Source organism: Primulina eburnea, chromosome 12, assembly GCF_022965805.1.
Source record: "Primulina eburnea isolate SZY01 chromosome 12, ASM2296580v1, whole genome shotgun sequence".
Lineage (NCBI taxonomy): Eukaryota > Viridiplantae > Streptophyta > Magnoliopsida > Lamiales > Gesneriaceae > Primulina > Primulina eburnea.
The window spans coordinates 10,829,262-10,837,740 of record NC_133112.1 but is presented as its reverse complement, the minus strand read 5'-3'; the positions used below and the strand labels follow the sequence as shown (position 1 = coordinate 10,837,740).

Here is an 8,479-nt window from a genome sequence, read left to right as displayed (position 1 = left end):
TTATATTTTGAAATATTGAAGAACAAGATTAAACTACTCTGACATCACTTTATAGGATCGGGTAAATGTGAGAGAGTGTTTAGAAGTGGGGGGGGAGGGGGGGGGAGAGGTTGAATAAACACTAACAATTTTCACAACATTTCTATCAATTGATTGCCACATCAACATTCTTCTGACAGTCGTATACTGCAGTTTTTTTGAAATTCGACGATCCCACTACTTGTTGCAGTCAGCTTTTATACAGTTGTCGGTTGAACGTCCCTTTCCTTAACTGATGACATGTCTTGCTGAAAGATCATCTGATAGAATGTAGCTGATAAGCTCACAACTGTTTGTAGTAACTGATCAGTTCTAACAGATCAGTCAGTTGTCTGCGTACTTCAGTTTGCTAGTTCAGTTGCCTTTGAAAATCTGCGTACTAATCTTCAGTTATGGGCAACCGATAGTTTGCATATTTTAGATCGGTTTCTATCAGTCTTCTTGATCAGTTGGTTCATCTATTAAGCGTTCAGTTTGTCAAACTCTTAAATTCAGTTTCCAACAATCTTTAATCAATCATTTTAGCTTATTTATTTCATCATTTAATTTCTGAATCATTTCGTTGAGCTTTTATTTAATTATCATGTAGTAAACAATCATCCGAATTATCGTTGCTAAAGGTTTAATAACTGAGAATAAAAATTGCGAAATACAGTCTCTAGATGAATGATGCTCGTAATCTTGTACACTATATTATTGCTTGAAGTCGTGCACTTGCGATTATTTTGATCTTGAATATTATTAATTTTTACTAAGGATTTTACAATGCAAGTTTTGCTCGATCAAATTTTCCGCACTGTTGTCGGGGACTGTTACTCCACAATTTTATTTTTAGTTATTTACTTTAGCATTTTTTATTTTGTTTTGTTTGAGTTGACACCTTCAATTTCTTTGCTTTTATCTCTTTTGGTGCATGCCAAAGTCTCTTGAATCTGAACTTGAGGTATTCGATCCCGAGATTTAAAGAACCCCCCACAGTCGAAGACAATAACAGACACTTAAAGACATGATGAACAGGAACGAGCGTGAAGAAGATCATCATGAATACCTACGTGTCGAGGAGCCAAGGTGTATACACATGCTGGAGTACGCACAACCTTCACTTGATGGAGCACGTCCAAGCATAATGCGACCAACCATCAGGGCGAACCAGTTTGAGATCAAACCATCCATTAATCAAATGATTCAGAACACAGTACAGTTTGGGAGAAATGCGCTAGATGACCCAAACACTAACATCGCCGACTTCTTAGAAATTTGTGATACTTTTAAATTTAATGGAGTTTATGATGATGTTGTTAGATTGCATTTATTTCTTCTTCTTTTTGTGTGACAAAGCTAAAGCCTGGTTGAATTTTTTACATGTAGGTTCAATCACAACTTGGGAAGATATTTCCAAGGCGTTCCTCTTGAAATACTTTTCTCCATTCAAAAACCATGAAGCTGGGAGAAGACATCACTACCTTCGCCCAATTCGAGCAAGAGTCCTTATATGAGGCATGGGAGTGCTACAAAGATTTACTATGGATATTCCCACATCATGAACTGCATCTTGGGTTAGTAGTTCAAACTTTTATTATGACTTGCTAACTATCAATCGTACTATGATATGTGTTGCTTCTGTGGGAATTTGTTGAGAAAAATCGCCGAAGAAGGATATGGCTGCCAGTAGTTATCATCCTCAATCTGAGAGGAACAATCAGAGAAGGGGTGCAAGAGTTCACCAAGTAAGTGCTTTTTCTGCGGTTTTTTCACAATTAGAGGCTTTGAGTAGGAAAAAAGATAATATCAATGCTGATGGTACGGCCATGAGACTGCAAGAGATCTTTTGTGATGGTTGTGGAGGTGAGCACTTCACGAAGGATTGCGAGACAAGGAATCCTATTTATGTGCAAAATGAGGCACCAGTGAACCATGTGGGGGGACTCAGAACCTTCCTAGGAATGACTCGTATTCCAACACATTTAATGCTAGATGGAGGCAGCACCCGAATTTCTCATAGGGTGGTAAAAAAAATCAGGGTCGCCCACAAGGAGGCCAATAATATGGGAAGCAACCGATGCATAAATCTGAGCCTTGAGAGGAGAAATCTAATTTAGAGCAGTCGATGACTCAATTAATGTATGCAACGGAAACTAGACTACAAAATAAAGATGAAGCTCTCAAACGCTTGGAAACTCAGATAGGACAGCTGTCCAAGATAAGCAAAGATCCGGGAACCTTGCCAAGCAACACTGAGACTAATCCTAAAGAGCAAGTGAATGCCATTGAGTTAAATAGTGGGAAAACTTTAGAGACAGAGGAGGATGCAAAAAACCACTCACAAGAGGAACATGTCAAAACGCCCAAGGGTAAGTTTTCTAACTCTACACCTGCACCCACTACACAATCTAGAATTGTTATTCCTCTGCATTTTCCAGCAGCATTGAAAAAAGCTGAAATTGATGCACAATTCGGTAAGTTCCTTGAAGTATTTAAGATATTTCACATTAATATTCTTTTTGCAGATTCTTTGATGCAGATGCCTAGTTATGCTAAATTTTTGAAGGATGTCTTAGCAAATAAGAGGAAGTTAAAAGGCCATATGATGGTAAACTTAACTGAAAGCTGCTCTGCAATGGTGCTAAACAAGAGCCCACCAAAACTCAAGGATCTAAAGAGTTTTTCCATTCCTTGCATGTTTGGCGATATTGTTTTCATAAATCTTTGTGTGATCTTGGTGCAAGTATTAACCTTATGTCATTGTCTGTATGTAGGAAACTTGGATTAGGAGAGCCTAAACTAATGAGGATGTCTTTGTAGTTAGCAGACAGATCTGTCAAATATCCACGAGGATTCATAGATGATGTATTAGTGAAAGTGGGAAAGTTTATATTTCCTACAAATTTTGTGGTGCTTGACATGTGATAGGATCGGTTAACTCAACGTGAAAGTGTTTAGAAGGGGGGGGGGGGTTGAATAAACACTTGCTAGATTAAAACTTCTTCGAAAGGTTGGGTACAGTTTTGTTACAAACTGACTCAAGTATCTCGTCGGTCGATAACAATCAGTTAAACTGAATAAAACAGTTGCGGAAAACTAACTGACTGAAAGATAGAATGAATAACTGAAAGTAAATAACACAGGAAATGTTTCTGGATGTTCGGAGACTTGAATAACTCCTACGTCACCCCTTCTATCACAAAGATAGGATATTCACTAAAAGACTTTGATCAAATACAATAACGTGTACTGACCCACTTCAGTTTGGACTTATCTATTGCCAAAACTGAAACTCTTAGTTAACAACTCTTTTACAGATCACAACTGATCTTAGCACAACTTGTACAATTTATCAAAGATTACAAAGTGCTTTTTCTAGCTCAAAACGTAGCCTGAATGCTACTGATAAAACTGATAAGCTTGAGCTTTGATTTGACGAAGTTGAGAGAATATTTTCGCAGAGTAACAGCAAGTAAAATGAGTAGTTCAGAATCGGTAGTTCTTCAGCTGCTCTCTTCGACTATTTATAGGCTTCTGTCAACGGTAACATTTATTTGAATAACAGCCGTTGTTTGCCACGTCAATATTCCCTGATAGATCGTACACTGCAACTTCTGAAATGCGGCGATCCACTACCAGTTCGCAGAAGACTGTACTATTTGTCGGTTGTCGTTTTCACTTTATGACGTGTACAGCTGAAAGATCAGCTGATAACAAATCAGTTGGCGAGAATCAACTGGCGAGAATATCTGCTGAAATATCAGTTAAGCTAGGTTCAGTTAAGTCGATCAGTTGGTAGCTTTTAGTTGCTGAATTCAGTTGAGTCTTTTGTCAAACGCCGGAATTAAGTTTCCAACAATTTCCCCCTTTATGGTGTTTTGACAAAACTTGGAATAAATAACTGAATTCTGCATAGTAGATAAAATAAGATCAACAACTGAAATAATAGAAATCTGATACAATCAATACTGCTGTACTACTAAGAATTCTTCTGCTCTTCCCCTTTTTTGTCAAACTGCTCTATCTTGTCAGATAGCTTGCGAACGTGAGAAGAAAGAACCGTGACAGAGCATGACATATTTTCAATAGCAGTAGACAGTGTGACTTGCAGTAGATCAAATTTCCGAGACATAAGCGATTCCACATTGTTGACGCGTTGATTAATGAGTTCTTGAGTGGCAGTCAGACCGGATATGATACCTCTATTTTTCTGAATGTCACTGACTGCAAAAGAAAGAGCGGTAACAGCAGATTCGATGGCCTTCAGTCTTTTGATGGATTCCTGAGTATCGTCTAACTTCACACTGTGCGAAAGTTGCGTATTTTGAATTTTGGAAATGGCCGAAATTATTTGATTCATGCTGTCCTGCATATGTTGGACTTCCTCAAAAATGAGATCAAAATCTGCTGAAGATGGAGGGTTGGATTGATGAGAAGTGCTTGGTTCACTTGTTGTTTGCTGAGTAATGACCAAGGCTTGGTCAGTTATCTTGGTATCAGCAATTGGCTGAACTGAAGTATCAGTTCCAGTTATTGTCCCTTGAACCGGAGTCTCATCAGCAGTCTTTTCTTCTTGATCTAAAGATGGTGAGGGAGGATGTTGTACAGTTGATGGTGACACAACCTGAACTGATGCCTCTAGTGAATGATCAATTGATTCAACTGGCATATCAATTTGTAAGCCCTGATCAGCAGATTGGTCTGGTGGAACAATTTCGACTGAAGAAATAGTGACCTGTAGATTGGTTTGATCAGCAGAGCGATCAACTGGATCATTAACTGGTGCACTAAAGTGGGACTCCTCTACCACTGCTTGAATCACTTCATCAATATGAGCAAGAGATAGCTCCGCTTCAGTATATAGTAGTTGTTCAACAGGTGGTGAAGGAAGCTTATCAGAAACTGGTTCTCCAGTTGGAACCAGAACTAAGGCGGATGATGGTGCTGTTTTGTCAGAGAATGCTGTTTCAACTTGTTCCTCATTGTCATCATCTGAATCTCCTTGGTAGACCACGAGTTCTTGATCCGATTCCCAAAATTTGATTCGAGATAGTATCCCCATCAGATCAGTGTCAAGCTGAGTGATTACAGCTTGATCAGCATATGCAGTAGGGGCAGTTGGCAAGTAGTTGTTCTTAAGTTTAGCAACAATTTGAGCCAACTTCTTTGCTCTCAGCTGATCAAAGAAATAGCTTTTTCTCTCCAAGGCTTGAGCAATAGTTGCAGCTTTGACCGTGCGGAGAACGAGGGCCTCCAACTTGATGAATTTTCTCAGTTCGGACTTCTCCTTCAGTTGCTTGGCAAAAACTTCAGTACGATAGGCTACCCAAGCGTCATAGGACTTAGTCTTTGCAGCAGAAAAACTGTTCACTTTTGCCCATACGAGATCAATATGAGTCTGAATTGGGTTTGAGGGTCTGGGTTCCACAATCAATTTCTCTTTTCCTTTATCACCACTCAAGATATGAGGGATTTCCAGTCCTGTTCGAGTTGATTCCACTGGTTCTATAAACTTTATCCCTTTAGGTCTTGCAGGTGCCACACCAATTGGTCGAGATATTTGAGTAACAGGAGCTTGCGTCCTAACCGATTTTTTATGGTACTTGCTGAATCATCTTGTGGAATAATCTGCAGAGGAACTGCTTCTATAGGTTGCTGATCAGTGAAGGAAATCATTTTGTCAGTCGGACTGGTTACCTCGGAAGTTGTTTTAACCCTTTGAGTTCTTGGCTTCTTCACAATGTGAGGAGATGGAGTCTTTTCTGATTCTGATGAACTCAAAACCAACTTTCTTTTGGCAATCTGCAGTTGAGCCAACGTTTTGGTTTTCTTGACTGATTTGGGAGCGGCTAACTGAGTTCCAATTTCCTGTTTGATTTTCACAAACTGAGTAGTGGTCAAGTCCATTTTGGATTTGATTGGCATTGTGTTCTTTGCATTGAACACCTTAAATTTCGATGTTCTCTCAGAGTCCTCAGCCACTAAGCCTTTAGCTTTCAGTAAATAACTGATTTGAACTGCAAAGCCCTTGGATTGTTTAGAAGACAGAAACATATTCTTCAGAACATTAAAAATGAGACGCTTCCAGTTAAATTTTTGACCAGCCATAATAACGGTAATGGCCTGAAATTTCTCTAAAGTTAGAGCAGCGAATGATCCTGCTTTTGCCAAAATTCCTTTTGCAATAACATCAGCTAGCAATTGAACTTCATGTTTCAGTTCTTTCTTAGGATCTGAAACCTTAATCTTTCGTCCATCAATAGAAAGAGAGACTTGCATCTCTTCAATATCAGACGCCTTGACATCTGAGAGTTGTGCCATACCTTCAGAAGGTAAATGAAAGAAATCACCAAGAGAATCTTCAGAAATGATCAGCAACTGATCATTGATAGTAGACTTGATATTTCCCTCAGAATCAATCACGCCAGAAGAGTAGAAATCCTGAAGTTCTTTGGGATAGATATCCTGAGAAGATTGTCCCAAAAATGTTCTTAGACCAGCAACTTCAAGCTTCTGAAATACTTTCTGAACTTCAGCATCGCCGAAGGATAATATAGATCCAAAGTTGATGGTCATAGAATTTAGCATGAAAGCGGGAATTTGGGTTGCCATTGATAACTGATAAATTGCCTGAAAGAAAATTCGAGGAATGAGGTAGTTCTTGCCCTAAGGAGAATTTGACGTAGTCGAAAAGTAAGACTGAAAAGAGGCGGGTTATAGTACATATGTACGTGACCATTCAAACTCTGGACACGTGTCAGTCCAAAGAATTTTGAAAGAAACAAAGTAGTACGTGTGCTACAATCGTGTGTACGAATTGAGTGGTGAAGATAACTCCACGTAAAGAAAATCAAGAGTCATGATTAGTTTAGCAGACGGTCACGTCATTTGATTTGGAATAAAATTGGGTTAATTAGTTAACTTATATGAGAAGATTAGTGAAAAAGTCGACTGATAGGTCAGTTGATAAGACTGAGTTCTTTCAGTCGAGAATTTACTAACGACTGTCTTCTCAGTTAACCTCTTGAACCATTATTCCCCCTTAATCTATTAAAGCAAAATGACGGCAATAGACAGAGAATATTAATGATGAGTATGGTGCTGGGTATAGCAAACGTCACAGAGAGATGTCCTTTCGTATCCCTCCTTTGTTTTGCCCTATAAATAAGAGTGAAGGGGTTAGCCAAAATTCATCTCAGCAAGTAATTCTACACAGATAAAGATAATGGCAGAAGCTGGAAGCTCAAGTGACGCTCAGTTTACTCTGCAAGCTAGGAAGCAGTTCATAGAAGATGAAGTCTTCTACACTAGCCTTCGTTACTGGGAAGAGATGCAGGAGCTGGAGTTCCTGTATTACTCTGGACGGGTCTCCACTTTCAGGCGGAAGGCCCAACTACAAGAGGTGCGGGAGCTCCTAGAGGTTCCTGCGGGGGTGGACCTTTTTAAAGAAGGTTATCGCGAGGTGTCAAGAGCTGATGGACACGTAGGAGTTCGGACGTTCCGAAGTGGGTTCGGTGGATCCGAACATAGCCTATAAATAGTGCTCGGAATTCCTCATTTTGGATGGCAAGTTCTTGAAGTTGTGTCTCATAGTTGAGAGGTTTGGAAGGTTTCTAGGGTTAGTTGTTGGTCGAGCGATAGCCAAGAGCTGCCAGGATTTGGTAGTGTAGCGACGCCTGAGTTACGAGGCAATCGACATCAAAGGGCTGTCGACGGACGAAGGTAAACCCTAAACCTTTGGTAGTACTGGTTTTGCTAGTCTAGCATGGTAGTATTGTTCATTGGGTATGCTTTTGATGCGTAGGCTTGTTCTAGACCTGATTAGCGGTGTTGCGTAAGGCTAGGCTTGCTGTGATAGAGGTACGAAAGTACTATCCGAGATATCCTGGTTGAGTATACATTCTTATATGTGTTGCATGATTATGTGGTGCATTGATATATGTCATATGATGCATGCTATTATGTCACGTTTATTACTGCATGTTGCATTTCATGTTGAGCCGTATCTCCTTCGAGATAGCCTTTACTGTTGAGCTGTATCTCTTTCGAGATAAGCTATATCTTGTGGGGCCGCTCAGCCCTGTCTTATCTTGTGGACGCATGGACACCGAGAGTACACAGTGGCCGACGGGTCGGGAGGGCTTCGGTGATCCGGGACATTTTAGGTCCACGTCTGTTCTTGTAGTGGATGCAGTGACCCAGAGGAGTACCGCGCGGCACTATCCACTTGGCGCCTCTAGACTGAGCATTTTGAGATCCTTTGTTACTCCTGTTTCTTGACTACCCTGGTATCATATCATAGCATGTGCATTTCATATAGGCTTGTATACTCATGCTTTTGTACTGGGCGTTCTTATCGCTCACGTCCTCGGTTTTGTTTATCTTGGACACCCCATTCCCACGGGGCAGGCCTCAGGTTGGACAGCTCAGGAGGAGGAGGAGGAGGACGTTGAGTATC

General features: G+C 40.2%; 1 non-coding gene across 1 annotated transcript; it reads right to left on the bottom strand.

The window, feature by feature from the left end:
- Positions 1 to 1,479: 1,479 nt before the first annotated feature.
- Positions 1,480 to 1,586, bottom strand: LOC140808537 (small nucleolar RNA R71). The gene has a single exon (XR_012112957.1). It is a non-coding gene; the product is annotated as a small nucleolar RNA R71 (small nucleolar RNA).
- Between the last annotated feature and the right edge of the window lie 6,893 nt (positions 1,587 to 8,479).